Consider the following 15,919-nt stretch of genomic DNA (forward strand, 5'->3'; position numbering starts at 1 on the left):
ACCACTATAAAAATGTATTTTAAGATGCAGAATAATATAGTGTATTGAGTCATATCACTTCTGCTTCATATGCATTAAGACTGTATAATCTTGTTTTTCTTGTACTCTTCATTGGTCAGCATGAGAGTTGACTTTGATTGGTTTGGGATCAAAGTCCACTTTTTCCAGGTGTGAGCACTGAAAGTTACTGCATACGAATTCCTCTAGTGCTGTCCCAGACTGCCTATTCCATCATTCAGGATATCCTTCTTCTTCAGAACTGGAACAGACTGGCCAGAGTAAACATATTTATAGGTGATGTTAGCATTTAAATAGCCAAAAAGATCCTTTTTTGAAATGGAACCTGCCTTCTGCTTTCTGCTGAATTTAATTCATCAAATTTCATAAGGAGACTAAGGTCAGTGTCAAGCCTTTCCAACAATGAAACTAAGGGATTAAAGAACCTGTAAAATTATCAAAAACTGCCCTAATCAGCAGCAAATCTAGGTCTAATAGTTTGGAAGATACCAACAACTGGCCCTAGAGGCGACTAACCAGTTCTGTCAGATTGATGATTCTTAGCCTGTAAAGAGGGGATTGATGTTTTTGACCCATGGTCTGGTAATCATGGGCTTAATTCTGCATTTCTCAAGAAGAAAGGATCTAAATATTCACTGGGTCATTTTTTGCATTATTTTTGTGCTGGACTGCTGAAAGTTCACTCCTGAACCATCACTTTAAGTTGGATTTTCAGGATCTTGGTGCATAGAGCAAATTTACATGAGAATAACTCTATGCATTCCATTGCTTATCAAATAAGATAATATCAAGCACAGAACTGACTTCTTGATAATTCTTGATACTTCACTATCTTCTTCCAGCCATTACATGACAAAGCAGGTGGTTAAAATAATTCTTGGCTAAATGCCCCAAGTGTGTTTATAGAATTCTGTTCTACTTGATTTATTTTGTTTGAAAACTTTTAAAAATAAGTAACCCTATAGTCTATACCATACCACCAACCCTATATCCGCAACATAGTTACTATTTAGAAGAGTTAACTGAAATTTAGGTATTGTATTTGAAGGGAGAAAACAGGCTATATTTTGGGATTCCTGTCACCAGTTTGAACTTGCTGTGTTCAAATTTTGATTTTTGAGCTTTTATCTTTTTCCTCTGTCTTTCTTTTCAGCTTGTTTCTCTACAACACCTTTTTCTTTGCTTCTTTCTACTTTTACTGTAGCTATATCCATGTGGGATTTATGGCTTTCATGGTCATTTTTCCTCCTGAAGACCTCTGGATTTTTTTCCTTGCTCTTACACCTGCTTGGTTTCTAGTTGTTAAACAAATATCATATAGAAAATTCTAATTTCCATCTTGTTCACAAATGAATACACAATGTTAACCTGACAGGACATCTTGTTTAAGAAAACATTGCATAGAAAGATCATTAAAAAAACCTCTCTTGATGACATAACTGGCACAAAGTTTACTTCTACTCTACCACATTGAGTCCCTTATGGCTGAAGAATATTAAGGGATACAAAATACTGCTCTTTTGCGCTGTTGCCTTTTTCCCAACCTAGAAATAAAACTCAAGATAGTTTTAGGAAGGAGGTAAAATAAAAGGAGATCTTTATTTGAAGGCCTTCAGAGAGGCAGTTATGAAAAGATGTCTACAAAAGCCAACCTATCCCCCCGCCCCAGGGGTGAGTACATTTTATAGGTTTTAGGAAGTTAGCATAATTGATAAAATGTACCAATTAGGAGGACAAGTGGTGATGCCACTCCCCTCCAGGTCAAGGCCCTTCTCTGGAGCCCCCCTTCAGCACTGATCTGTGCTTTGTCCAGGAGAATGTATCTCAAAGGGTTGTTCTCAGCCTTGGCTCCCAAGAACAGCAAAGGTAGCAGAGGGCCTTGTACCTCCCAAGAATTGGAGCTCTGGAATTTGCTTTGTCCTCCTACTTAGGGAAAGGCCATGGAAAATTACTGGGAAAACTGGCTTCTAATACAACAGGTGACAGAGTTACAAATATAGGTGTGAAAAATATAGGGAACATATGAAAGAAAAAAAGGCAAAACCCTAATGGCATCAGTGTAGCAGGTTACTGATTGTGAGGTGACAGTGATCAGCACTCTTCACACACCCTAGGATATGAAGGGCCCCAGATCTAGCAATATGTAGAATATATACTCAGATTTGTTAAATAAAACCAGCATACTGAGATGGCCTGCGGAATCAAATGCCTCATCTCCCTTAAGATACGTTCCCCTCTGCTGCTCACTTCTGTCAAACACTGCATTTTGACAGGCTGTTGCTCTAGAACATACAAAACAGGACACCTGGACCTTACAATACATTGCTTAGAAAACCAGGGAGAGAGAAATGGCAGCAATTATTTTGAAGTGACAGAAATAATTATTTAATAAATGATGTGAATATTAAAAGCTCTTTCAAATCAATTTCTGAATTTACTTCTTAAGTTTGCAACTAATTCTACAAGATATGCTATGTTGTAACTTATAAAAGTCACTCAGCAGGGGTTCCCCTGTACAGATGGGCCTCCAGTCTGCAGCATCAAGGCACAGAAACTTAGAATACAGCAAAGCAATCTGTTGAGAGATCAATTTAATTTTGCTGTGTTCCTCCATAAGTCCAACATAGCACCTTTTTTCTTAAGGTATGTCAAGAAGAAGGGCAGATAATTTAAGATACATTTGTCTTTGCAGAAAGGAATACACAGTTAGATATTCGTAGCTGATTTAGACCCTACAAACCAAATTAAAAATATAGCTTCTAGTTTCTGAAATAGTTTTGTGGAGTATATTCTTTGACTTAGAAATTGAATTAGTTGATTTTTATGTTAAAAATGTTTGTTCTTCCTTCATGATCATCATATGATTGTTGTTTGAACAACACAATAATAACAACAGTATTGCTTCATATTGGCAGGACAGGTTGAGAGTACGCAAAATAAACATTTCATTTATAAACATAAATTAGCTCTTCTAGTATAATAAAAACTCATAGTTAACACTTTTAATGATTCTAACATGCAAATTCTGGGTTTTTGCATTTCTGTTGCCTTTCCTCTCCTCGCCCCTAACAAATAGACAAGTGAAACGTAAATTACAAGGAAGACAGCACTTAATTGAGATATAAATATTCAACACATCGCACAGAAAGGAACTCTTAACAGTTATCAAACAAGCATAACTGGACATTTTGTAATACAAAATTTTTGTAATTGCATCTAAAGATATTCAAAAAAGTTTGACTGTTTCTGGGGTTTAGGAGATCTTGCATTATTTCATTTTTTAATAACTACGCAGCAAATACATTTATCTCTATCCCTCTTCTCTGTCACTTAAACATTGCGGCAGTGTATATAAATTCATTGTCAAATAACTTTAAAGTCTGATATATTATCATTTTAAACTTAAGCTGACCAATAACATCCTTCATTTCCTACCCCCCCAAAAAAATAAACAAAAAACTGAACCAAACAAACAAACCAAACAAACAAGGAAAAACCCCACTTCCATATCATATAGCATATTTCCCTCATTTTTACACAGCTCCTAAACCCATTTTTATCTATTCTTAAAATCAATCAACAGTGTGTTATTTTAAGTGAGATTGCATGCTTCTAACAAAAAAAACCAACCCACCAAAAAAACCCTAAACCAAAAAAAACCCCAAAGAAAAAAACCTGTAAAACCAAAGCCAGGACAACCCAAAAAACCAAAACCAAACAAACAAAAGAACCCCAAGAAAAACAGATGAAAAATAATTGTTTCCTACCACTTCAATTCTTCAAAAATCACTAAAAAAAATCTGCTAAATATTTTTAAATATTTTTAAAATGTTTAAATTAATGTTGAGATACATATGACTATATAATATAAGGTATTATATTTAAAAGGTATAAAAGTCCTGGGACACTTTCTTGTGAGTTTTAAATGCACTGTTAGTTGATTATCAAGAACCCAGGATTTGAATTGTGGTAGATGAAGGAATGAATATTTTGAAAAGATGGTTATAAAAAGACAAAGAGGGAAGCGAGATGGAATTTTCCCTGTGAGACCGCTGATGACTCTAAAACAAGTTTGATGTAGCATATATACAGTTCCATTTGAAGTACAAAGTGCATAGCAATAAACCCAAGTTTTAGATCTTTATGGATCTAAGCTACACAGATTTGGAAAGGTGTTAACAAACAGCACTGATAAAGGGTTCCCTGTAACTAGGCTTAAGTGTTTCAGTTTTCTGGCTTCTTCAAAAGTAATCATTATTCTCTTGGATAACTCTTTGTTAGGAAAAATGCATGTATTACTTCTACATTAATTTAAAATCCTGAAGAAGCTGCGCAAGACAAGGTACCCATGCCTGGTACTGCCACCTGGTACCCTGACTGTCACTATCACTTCCAGTACTATGCTATTGAAACCAGTTTGCTGGAGCATATGATACTGACTCTTGCCAAAACAAAGAAAATATAAGAAAGCTACTGCCATAAACCATAATAACAGGCATCACAGACAAGCTATACTTAACCTATACCAAACGCTGCATTTAATAATAGGAATCAAAGACAACAGTGGGTAGTAAGCAGTTTGCTACTTCCACATAATATAGGAGAAGAAGATATTCTTTAAATACCTAAGTAAAAATTATTTTCAGGAAGCATTTCAGCAGAATGCTGAAGGATATGCTTTAGCATACTTGTCAAGAATGACTTCTTTTCCACAAATTTTGTTAATTTGCTAAGATAATAGTAGTAGAGGAAACATGATTTTGAGAATGAAATTCCAATGCCAATTCAAAAACTAGTTCTGGATGGTAATTAAACTGTTAAAGACAGAATTAAATTCAATTATAGTTCTCACTATCTCTAGATGGTGGTTATGTTCAACATCACTTCACCTGTCATAATGGTTTAGTGTTCTGATCTGTAATTATTCCAAAAAATTACTCTTTAGATTGTATTATATCGTGAGGCATCCCAAGAAGCCACAACAACCTCTTCCACCCTCACATGGATGCTCCATGCCTGGAAGTGTTCAAGGTCAGGCTGGACACAGCTCTGAGCAGCCTGGTCTGAGGATAGCTTATCTTGTCCGCAGCAGAGTTGTTGGAATAAATTGACCTCTAAGGGTCTTTCCAATGCAGGCCATTCTATGATTCTGTGATCATCAGCAGAAATTCTATTGGCCTGGGAGGCTGATGGATAACTAAGATTTGAAAAGGACATGACAGTACAAAAGAAAGTACCTCTTGTGCATGTTTTTCTTTTCAAGGTGTTCCGGAAATAAAGTTTTTCTTTAAGAAGGACACGTGATTTGCTTCAGTCTGGAGCTTAAGTAATTGATAAATATTTGAAACTGTTCACCAAATATTCTGTAATGATCAAACAAATGAAATACCTAAATGATTTTTTCCAAAAAGCTTTGTAAAGTAAGACAGAAAGCAACACTATGCCTTTGTGTTAACTAGTAGGATGATTTCTGAATGTGGTTGTAGTTGTGTTGGCACTTCCTTTTCCTGCCCTACAGAAGAAAACAGAGCTGGTAAAGGCAAATCAGGCACTCCAAAATTCATTGAGAGAGATTTAGATGAATAGTTATAATTATTGGTTTGTAATGTAGAGAACATAATGTTATTCTGAGGTGATATTTAATAAAATCACGTCCAATTTTTTGAAAGACGGAAAGGGTCAGGGGCGCTCTATTGCAAAACATAGAAAGTCTTATAAATTTATTGAAGTTAATTTAAAAGATACACAAATAAATGTAAATTAAGTTTTACAATATAATGCTGGACCTGGAACCTATGAAACTTTTCAACACAAATCAGGTGCAGCTATATTTGTATTCAACTTAAAGCAAGGAAAAAGTCAGAGATATTGCACTAATTAGATTTAATAATCTATGTTTACAAAAATCTGTAACTAGTACAAAGTAGGAGAAATGCACTGATAGCTTAGCACTCTTTGCTAACTTTTCCTGGTAAGGGGTTCATTTTTCATTTATTTATTTAAAAAACAGTTATTGTTACTAATATAAATATAAATATTTTTATTATTTCTACAACCTCCATAAATATATAATATACTCTCTATGATATATAAAATACATATTATTTATAGCAAATAAAAACATGTATGGTTTTTTACAGAGGTATCTAAAAGTATTTTTAGGGAATGGTCCTTTAGTGCATGTATTACAAATACATAAGTTGTTCAAACCTTGAAAAATAAACCACCTTATTTTTTAGTGCTGATTTTGCTGTGTCAAATAGAAAAGAGGGATTTTTTTTTTCTTTTGAATAATCTTATAAGTACTTGTGCTGCCAGTTTTTCACCATAGTTTCATTTGATGATGTGTTTCACAGTATCTTGGCTATAATAATATTCAGGTTATGTCAAAAAAGGCAGCAACTTAATTCTAAATTTGCACAGGAAAAAAGAAAAGGTAACCAGTCAAGTGCTCTGCCTGATGACAATGCTGAAATCTGTGTAAGCTTCTTTGCATCATTCAAAGGCCAAAAATGCTGACAGCATAAAATGAAAAATTTGTTCAAATTTAAATAGCCCCCGAACCTACAGGATCCTATCAGACTCTTTCAACTAATGCAATGCCTGGGAAACCACTGTCTGGCAGAAACTCATGTCATTTCTATGCCACTTCCTTGTCCCCCTGCAATAAAAAAATATTTTCTTCCCAGCTGATATTTCACAATTTGTAATTTGGCTACTAAATGGGAAAAGTCTCCAAAATGCTGCAAACTAAAGTGAACAGATTGAGCCTGCCCTTTGAAAACTAAAATGCATGCATGTTTTCACTTTTTCTCCTCAGGATTTACTCTTATTAACCTTTGCACATGTAAGAAAACAGTTTTTTTAAGAAATGTATATGCTAAGTACCTATTCAGAAAAAATGTATGTCATGTTACATAAATATATACCTATTGTAGTACTTATGACTTAAAAGATTATTTCAAAATTTAAAAGCTAGTGACATGACTAAACATTTAGACTAGATAGATTTAGAACCAAAAGAATACACTCAGGTAAGTGCATGGATGCTTAACATTAAAGCTGCTCATAATTTTGGTAAATTTAAAAGAATACAGGAGTATAGTAACAATAAACATTAGAGTTACGCTATTTTTTTCTGCAAGTCACAGTGTAACTACTTCATCACTTCAAGTTAGTGATTCAGTGACTAATAAATCCCTTGACATTTTTCTATATGCTTCTTATATTTTAGATACATACCTGCCATATATAGAAAAACTATTTTAGTGTTCATTAAAATAAATGTTACTCGAAAAGAAATGTAAAAACAAATGCAGAACTAATTTACAGAATTAGCAAATTAACATCCCATCTGTATTTAGTGTAGAAATAAGATATTTAACAGAGACAAATTGAGACATTTTGTGTAAAAAAATCCAAAGTTTAGAGTGTAAGTTTGGTGCATGAGAGTGAGTAATTCTCTGGATTTGAGAATAAAATTCATTTTTCTCCCATGAAATATTTGTTATAACACTCTGACAGACATGTCAGAAGGTAAAGGCAGAATGGGTATAAAATATAGTCTAAGGCTTTCATAGGCTTAGTAAAGATTCAACTTTTTTGTCAATAGAACAAGATAATTACTCTTGCCTGTTTTTAAAGTGACAACTCCTTCAATTTAGGTTTTTCGAAACTATTAAGAAGGCAAATCAACACGAAAATCAAAACAAAATAGGAGATTGTTTTATTTTTCCCTTTCATGTTTAATTTTTTCCCAATTATTTTCTACATTTAATCCAAAAGGGTATACTTACTTCCTGTATATGTTTGAGACCTCTCTCATTCAGTTGTCCATGTGATAAGCAAGGCATGGTGAACTAGAGAAACGGATATACCTTATAAATAGTAAATTATTGTATGCATTCTGCTATAAGATGATAGTTCAGTACATACTCACTCAGTATACAAAATGCGTAATTTTTGAGAACTTTCTCTACCATTGCACTTCATTTGAAAGCCTGGCAGGAGATACATGCTCATCAGAAAGGCCAAAGTAGAAGGCTTGCAAAAAACAAGGTGGCATTATACATAAGCTCTTAGTGAATAAATTATACAGAGGAAAGCAACCCTCAAAATTTCCTGTGCTTTAAGCAACATAAAACCTTTGTTTTATTAATTGTTTTTGACAAATAGCTCTTTTCCTTTCTTCCTCACAGCTTCCCACAGACACATGTCTTTAGACTTGACAGCAAATGGAGACCAGGCTGTTCACAACCTCACAATGAAAAAGCAAATGAACTTCTAGGTTTTTATAAAACTTTTAGTTTTCTTTTAGAAAAGAAAAACTTAAAGGCTGCATTCTGTGGTACTGACAGTGTTGACCACTTGGTTTTTCTCAGGTCAATAGCAATTCCATTAATTTGCGCAGCAACAAATCTGCAGAAACCAGCAACACTGACTGGCCATTAAATATCAGTGTGGGCATGTTCATAATATTCTTCCAAGCTCAGAGACAAATGCCATTCAGACAAGAGTTTCTGGGCCATTATTGGTGTAGATAGATTTAACAGGATATGTCACATGCTGAAGGTGATATATCCTGTTAAATAACATTATATCTAACTATAGCTGGATATGGACATAGATGAAAGTTAGGATATTACAGCATATGTAGCTGGAACATTTTCCATGGATTACAGAGAGAACTTGATGGGATGGAGGAGAGGAGAGATTGAGGGAGAGATGGCAAAAAGCAGAATGGTACACACTTTCTCTTCAGTCATTCTTTGTCTTTTTCTCTTTTTTATTAACTTGTCCAAACCTCCTTTGATCCTATATAAACTCTCCTTGTAGAATAGGTTTTTTTTTCGTTTGCTGCTACTCACTTGTCATCTCTTGACATCTTTTAAGAGCTTATAAACAGTTTGACTATTTGTTCAGGAACACATTTACCCTTTCCTAGCTTCAGTGATAAAAGAGAGAAGTTGTGAAATGTGGAGTGTTTTGAAATGAAAAATACTCTGATTTGATATCATGCTGTTATAAGGCTTTATTTTCAATTGTTTTTTTCTAAGGCTAGCACTTGCCTAGGCCAAAAATATACCAGGCAACATTTGTGCTAAAGGAAGTCTTCTTTTAATTCCTTAGGTATTGTTGTGATCTAAGACCTTGTCCACTTTTAAAAAATTCAGTCTGGAATCATAAAAAGTTGGAGACGGACAACAAACTTCAGCAAATATGAAATGGTCTTCAACCCAGAAAATGCTAACACTTTCCTTCTTTTATAATCACAGAATCATAGAATGGTTTGGGTTGGAAAGGACCTCCAAGATCATCTAGTTCCAACTCTGCCATGGAGAAGGCAATAGACGAGGTTCCACTAGACCAGGCTTTTCAAATCCCCACCTAACCTGGCCTTAAACACTTTCAGGGATTGACAACTTCTCTGTGAGACCTGTTCCAGTGCTTCACCACCCACACAGCAAGGATTTTTTTTCCTAATGTCTAATCTAAAATCATTTACGGTTTGAACCTAATCCCCCTTGTCCTGTCAGTACATACTCTTCTACATAGTGTCTGTCCATCTTTCTTGTAGACTCCCTTCAATTATTGGAAGGTCACAGTTCTCATGACACATTGAACATTGCCAAGCTCTAAGGAGACTGCTAATTGAAATAAAACAACAAAACAAAACACCCAAACAAACAAACAAACAAACAGGCTTCTTATTTAACTCAAATTAAGCTATTTAAAATTAATGGAAGGTAGGCACTGATGGCTGTAATTTCATTGCCACCAAATTAGAACACAAATTCAGAACCTTTTGAAAATCAAAATAAATTTTTTATAAACTTAAGTACAAAATGCATTTAAGAAAACAAAAAAAAGGAAAATAATTTTAAGATTAATGGTGAGAAGCAGAGAAGCATCAAAGCAATGAAGTTCAATAAAAACAGATATGAATGTCATAAACATAGGAAATACAGTTAAAATAGGGAGATGGTCAGGTAGAACCTCAGGGTCACCCATTTTGCCTCCATTTTGATTTTACAGCACATGAACTATTGCATTAAAGTTCTATTCACTACAAGGACAAAAAAATATGAGCTCACAGAAGAATAGCTCAGGCTTAATTCCAAGGCACTGTTCTTAATAGGCTGTAGGATTGATAGAGGAGACATGCTCTAGCTCGTTAAAATTTGTCTTGCAATATTATTGACTGTGGAAAAAAATTTACCCCTACACATAGTAAAAGCTATGACAGTTCAAGCATGCCCTTTGGAATAGTTAAAGCCTAAGTATGCAGCACACGTCCCCTTATTCTGTTCTCCATATCAGGCTTTAACTCCTGATCATTGATCTAGCTTTTTTGGGATTACCTTTATTGTATTGCTAAACCAGTGAAACCTAAACCTAAACTAAAAAAAAAAATCAAACTGTATAACCTATTTGTTTTATATCTGAACAATATATGGCAGAATGATGCATCATAGCTTTTGTTTTCAAAAGATACTCAAAGGCTTTTACAAAATATCCCTTTTCCCTTACAGGAGTTTCTCATGGAATTGCCAAAGATTGAGTTCAAGATTTTTATTTTTTTCAAGTACTGGCTTATTAAAAAATAATTAATTACAAACTGTGAAAAATACAAATGGATCTTTTTTAAAGATAAAAATAGGCTGGAAGAAAGAAAGGTTTGGAGGGCAATTTATTTTCTCATTGCTCTAAAATTTTCTGTGGCTAAGCAGATAGAAATCAATTTTCTGAAAATGTTACAGCAGCTAATGAAAAGTGATGCAAAATATTGTACTTGTACTTTTTTTCATCTGAGAATTTATATAAACCATTTGGCAGGTGTTGGTAGATACAACAAACTGTTAAGTTAATAAAAGCATTATGGGAATATCTCTCCCAGTACAATCAAGAGCTGAAAAAAAAATCCATATTAAAATATTTGGTCACTGTAAAATCTTAGTCCTTTTTTTTTCTTTTAAATTTAAAATAAACCAAACAAAAAAGCACAACCTAAATGCATTTCTAATTCCTTTTGCACTGAAAATGTCAAAGCAAAATTGACATTCTGATGTTTTCTTCAAAAAATAGACAGTTTTGATAGAGTGGGGTTTTTTTCAGACAAGGAGCATGATGAATTCTGTATACATTCTTGAATAGCTTTAACCGACAAAGTCTGATTTTATTTTTCTATTAAAAGAAAAGAAAAGACTCCACCTTGACTTGTGTTCATGCATCTTGATTTCTGTTCATACTTATTTAAAGACTTTTGCTATTTCCATGTGTATGTGAATTACCTAGGTATGCATATTAATACTATATATATTAAAGGGTCTAAGAATTCACAAGTGAGTATCCACTGCAGTTCACTGTGTCTGATTGCTAATGTCCTCCCATTTGTGAGAAGTTAAAGAATGTGATTAACAAATAGTAAGCAAGCACATGAACAAAGCAGATCAAGAATATAAGGGATCAATGACAAAATGACAGCAAAGGTATAATTCAGAGCATTATTTCCATCGCAATATTTGAAAAACAATAAAGGAACAAGATCTATCATTTCCAATCAGAATCAGGGGGGAACAAAAAGTGCAAAATTTTAAAGGAATACCAACAAGAGTATTACAATGAATGGATCCTAACTACTTGATATATCTTCAGCTAAAAGGTAAATTGAGACAACTGGGTTGAACTGGATTTGCTGAAACTTAAAAACCTCATAAAAGTTAGACGAGATGTGCACACAGACATTTTTTTCTTTTCTTGCTTGTTTGTTTCATCTGTTATGAACCCTTGGGGTACATAAATAATACTTTGTTTGAAGAAGTTTATGTTTGAAATCGCTTTAATCATTCTCTGTCACAGGGCCCCATAGGAAAAAATGTCTCTCAGGTTTACAGAGTAAACAGGAGATTAGAGTCCGAATATTCAGTCTGAGGGGTAAAATCATGTAGTTTCTGCTTAATGAAAAGTTAACAAAAACTGTCTCTAGTAAAATATATTGTAAGGAGTATAATAAAGCACCTAAACTAGAAGCAGTCAGAAATAGGGTAAAAAAGTAAAATAAATACAATGAGATGAAAATGTCTTCCTCCATAAGCAGCTACATTTGCTAATTAAGTAAAACAATACTCAACGCAGGACATGAGAATAATAAACTAGACACCAAGCAATTCCATTGCAGATTTAGCTAATGCTGAAGAATGATATTTGGGACAACAAACATTTTGCTGATCATCTAATTACAAAAGCAATATTGCATGTGATACCACTGCAAGATTTTTTAAAAAGCCACTAGAAAGAAACAAAACAATTTTGGGATCAGAATACATAAAAACCCACAGATTAAATAGACTTAGGTTTCACTATATCAAACAAACAAACTGAAAATAGATTTAGAGTAGTTATTAGGAAAAAATTGTTTTCTGTGAGGGTGGTGAGGCAGTGGAACAGGAAGCTCTTTTGGCTGGCTGGTTAAAAACAACAAATGAAAGCTTGAAGAAGAATCACCATTCTCATAGGGATGGGTAAGCCTATATCAGGGGTTTAGTTTACTTAAGTTCAACAGAGTATAAACAGGAATAGGATATGGTGCAGCAATTTCTGCAGTCTGCTCTAAAATCTATTCTTTCCTTTAGGATACAAGGAAAAAATCAAAAGGAAAAAATTAAAGTCCAAATAATCTAACAAAGTATCTGATAAATTTTTACATTGTGGGTTACTGCATTTGGATTATCTAATTTTTCAGGTGTAGAAAACAGAGGAGCTGTAAAAAACCTAAAATGTATGTCAAAAATCATTGATGTCTGATTTTCATAGAGCAAATAATGACAAAATGTGCATGCATTTTTCAGAACTATCTCGCTAGACACTGAATAAAGTAGGTAGAAATTAAATAGAAGTGAGGAGATTTCAATGATATAAAGAGAAAAATGAAGAAGAAATGCACATCATAGAATATCATCTTCTCTGTAAGCTCCAGGGAGAGCCCTCTGGTATCAAAAAATTGTCGGAAGCTGTGGTGGCTTGATCCTGGCTGCGCACCAGGTGCCCATCAAAGCCACTCTATCACTTCTCAGCTAAAAAGGGGAAAGAACATATAACAAAAGGCTTGTGGTTTGAGATAAGGGCTGAGAGATCACTCAGGAATTACTGTCACAGTCAAAAGAGGCTTGGTTTTAAGTTTCATTGTCAGTCAAGTGAGAGCTGGATAATGAGAATTAAGAAAAAAATATGAAAACAGATTCCTTCTCTTTTCCTTCCCTTTTCCTCCCTTCCCCTCCCCTTCCCTCCCCTCCCCTTCCCCTCCCCTCCCCGTCTCATTTCTTTTCTTCTTTTCTTTATCTTTCTTTTCTTCTTTTATTTTCTTTTTCTTTTTCTTTCCCCAAATATGAGTATTCTATGTTTGCAAATACAAAAAGGGCTGTTTGAATTAAGGTCTTGTCTGAAAATGGCAAGTTGTAATAAGAATGTAAAGATTTACATGAGAAATTTTGTCTTAGATTATTAAAATTCTGCAGGAACACAAATGAAAAAGATAGTTCACTTTCTCTGATAAAGTGAAGAAATTAAACTGTGTTTTTGCTTACCTAGTGACTAAAAAAAAGAAAAAGATTGTTACTCCTTTAGTCTAACTAACTTTTTATTCGATCTTCAAGTAAATCAAAACTTTGTAGGGCTGTGCATGTGTCTAATTGTTTGAATAATAGAAAAGGCTGTGTTATGTAAGAACTCAATCACTGGAGTTTTTTTGAATTAAAAAAGGGGGTGGGGAAAGTCACTTTCATATAAGCGTTGTTAAAACTGTACAATGACAGAACTTTACATATCCTGATAGAGACCTCCTTCATAAAGGGAGGTGATAGGAATTTCATGGCAGTCTTCTCATAGAAAAAATATCAAAGAATTGGAAAGGTGATTAAAATGTGTGACATGATACAACATTTTTTTTCTCTCTGCAAGTCTATTTTTAACTTAAATCAGAAACACTCTTTACAAATGGCATTGAAGTATTTCATTAGAATCAAATAAATTTGTCTTAAATACATACTGCTAAGATTGAACTTCAAATATAAATTACTCAAGGAAAAGTTTGAATTTTGTTAGATACTATTCTTAATTCATTCAGAATCACCAGCAAGTATAACCCAGTGTGCTTCAGGATTTGAAACATTTGTTCCACTTTTCAGGAAGGAAATATTTTTGTTTCCTAGACTGAACACTCCTTCTTCCTGAGCTTTGTCTTTCAATATTTTTCTACACATACATAAACATTAATTAATAGCCTTAGCACACAACTAAATCATTAATGTGTCCGCCTGAGTTTAGCTTGTCTATATTTCTTCTATGACAAAATTGTTTGCATATTTGAATGTCCTGTTGGTTTTGGGACAGGATTTCAGCGTCTTGAATATCTCAGATTACGAATGGGCAGCATACTACAGGCCCCCTTTCTCCATATATTGTGGGCAGAATTAAAAGCATCTTTCTGTCTTTGATCTACAACCCCAGACCCTTGAAAAAAAGCAGTTTTTCTTTTTGTACTGCAAATTATATAACATCATTAAGAATTTGAATTTGCTTGTGGTTGGGATTCCCAAAACACAAGCTGAAGCTTTGTTTCAGAAAATTTTGTATTACAATCTATGGTATGTGTCTTTTTAATCTGTCTTCTACTGAACATAACTCCTGAAAGTCTTTACATATTTGACTTAGTTTTGGTGGTTTTTTTCTATTTTTTGTCTTGAAATAGAGGTTATTTAGAGTGCCAAGCTCAGGAACAAATCTGGCCAACAACAAAAGCAGCACTCCCTTTTCCTTATTTTTTCTTCTTTCCTCTTGTCCCTTTTCTCTTCCTTTTTCTTTTTCCCCCCTTTTTCCTCTTCCCTTTTCCATTTTTCCTTTTTTTCCTTTTCTTTCTTCTTAACATCTACAAGTTGGTTTAGTTCTATCTGAGTAATTTTCACCAGTACTTTTTTCTCCTCCCAAAGAGAGTTTCATATCGCACTACTGTCAGCACAGTTTATTCATTCTTTAATGAGTGTTTAAGAATGAAGTGTACTTCTTAATTTTGAAAGAAATAAAATATATGATTGTGAGTTGTTCACTTGTTTTATTGCGACTAACCTTAAACAATTAGGATCTTTGCATTCTTTTTCCTTTGGCTGCCCTCATTATTTTTGTTGATATCTTTTCTCAGTCTTCCATCTGTCCATCTGTGATGATGAGAATTTCCTTCTTTGGTGTAAATGCATAGCCTTTATATCATAAAAACTGATGAAGATAAGACCACAAGTTAAAAAAATCGTAAAAACTATTCTTTGGAAAAAGGTTATTTCTAGCTTTATATAATTAAGTTCCTACTCTCAGGAGAAGCTAAAAAACATCCTGAGATAACATGCATGGTGTTTGATTACAAAATGCAAAAACAAACAAAAAGCTGTGAATGGGCTATGGTAAAATGAATATATTAAGAGCAATTTCTGAACTAACCAGAAGAGTGGTTGCATCTCATATCTAGCCTCACTACTCCCTTATTCTATTTTGCTGTCTAATTCTTTTACTTTCCCATAACTGAGTCAATAAGGTGACATAGGCAGTCACACAAGGATGAGTTAAACTCTGACTTTCACTCAAAATCTCTGTATAACATCTTGGAAAAGCAGAACGCAACACAGTCAGAAAGGCCCGTTCTTATTATTAATACAGCTTAAGTCACCAGCTGAAGTGATGGAAAGTCACTGCACTGCATCTGGTCTTCCCTAAATGTGACAATGTGACATTCTCTTCCGTCAGCCATCTGACCCAACCCAGTGGGGGCCTGGTGAGGGTCAACATTAGGCTGCAAAGTAGAAGGCAGAAGGTAAAAGCATGTCTGTGGCACTGTTCTGGATATTCCTCACAACCT

Source organism: Geospiza fortis, unplaced genomic scaffold (genome assembly GCF_000277835.1).
Source record: "Geospiza fortis unplaced genomic scaffold, GeoFor_1.0 scaffold167, whole genome shotgun sequence".
In the NCBI taxonomy this organism is placed as follows: domain Eukaryota; kingdom Metazoa; phylum Chordata; class Aves; order Passeriformes; family Thraupidae; genus Geospiza; species Geospiza fortis.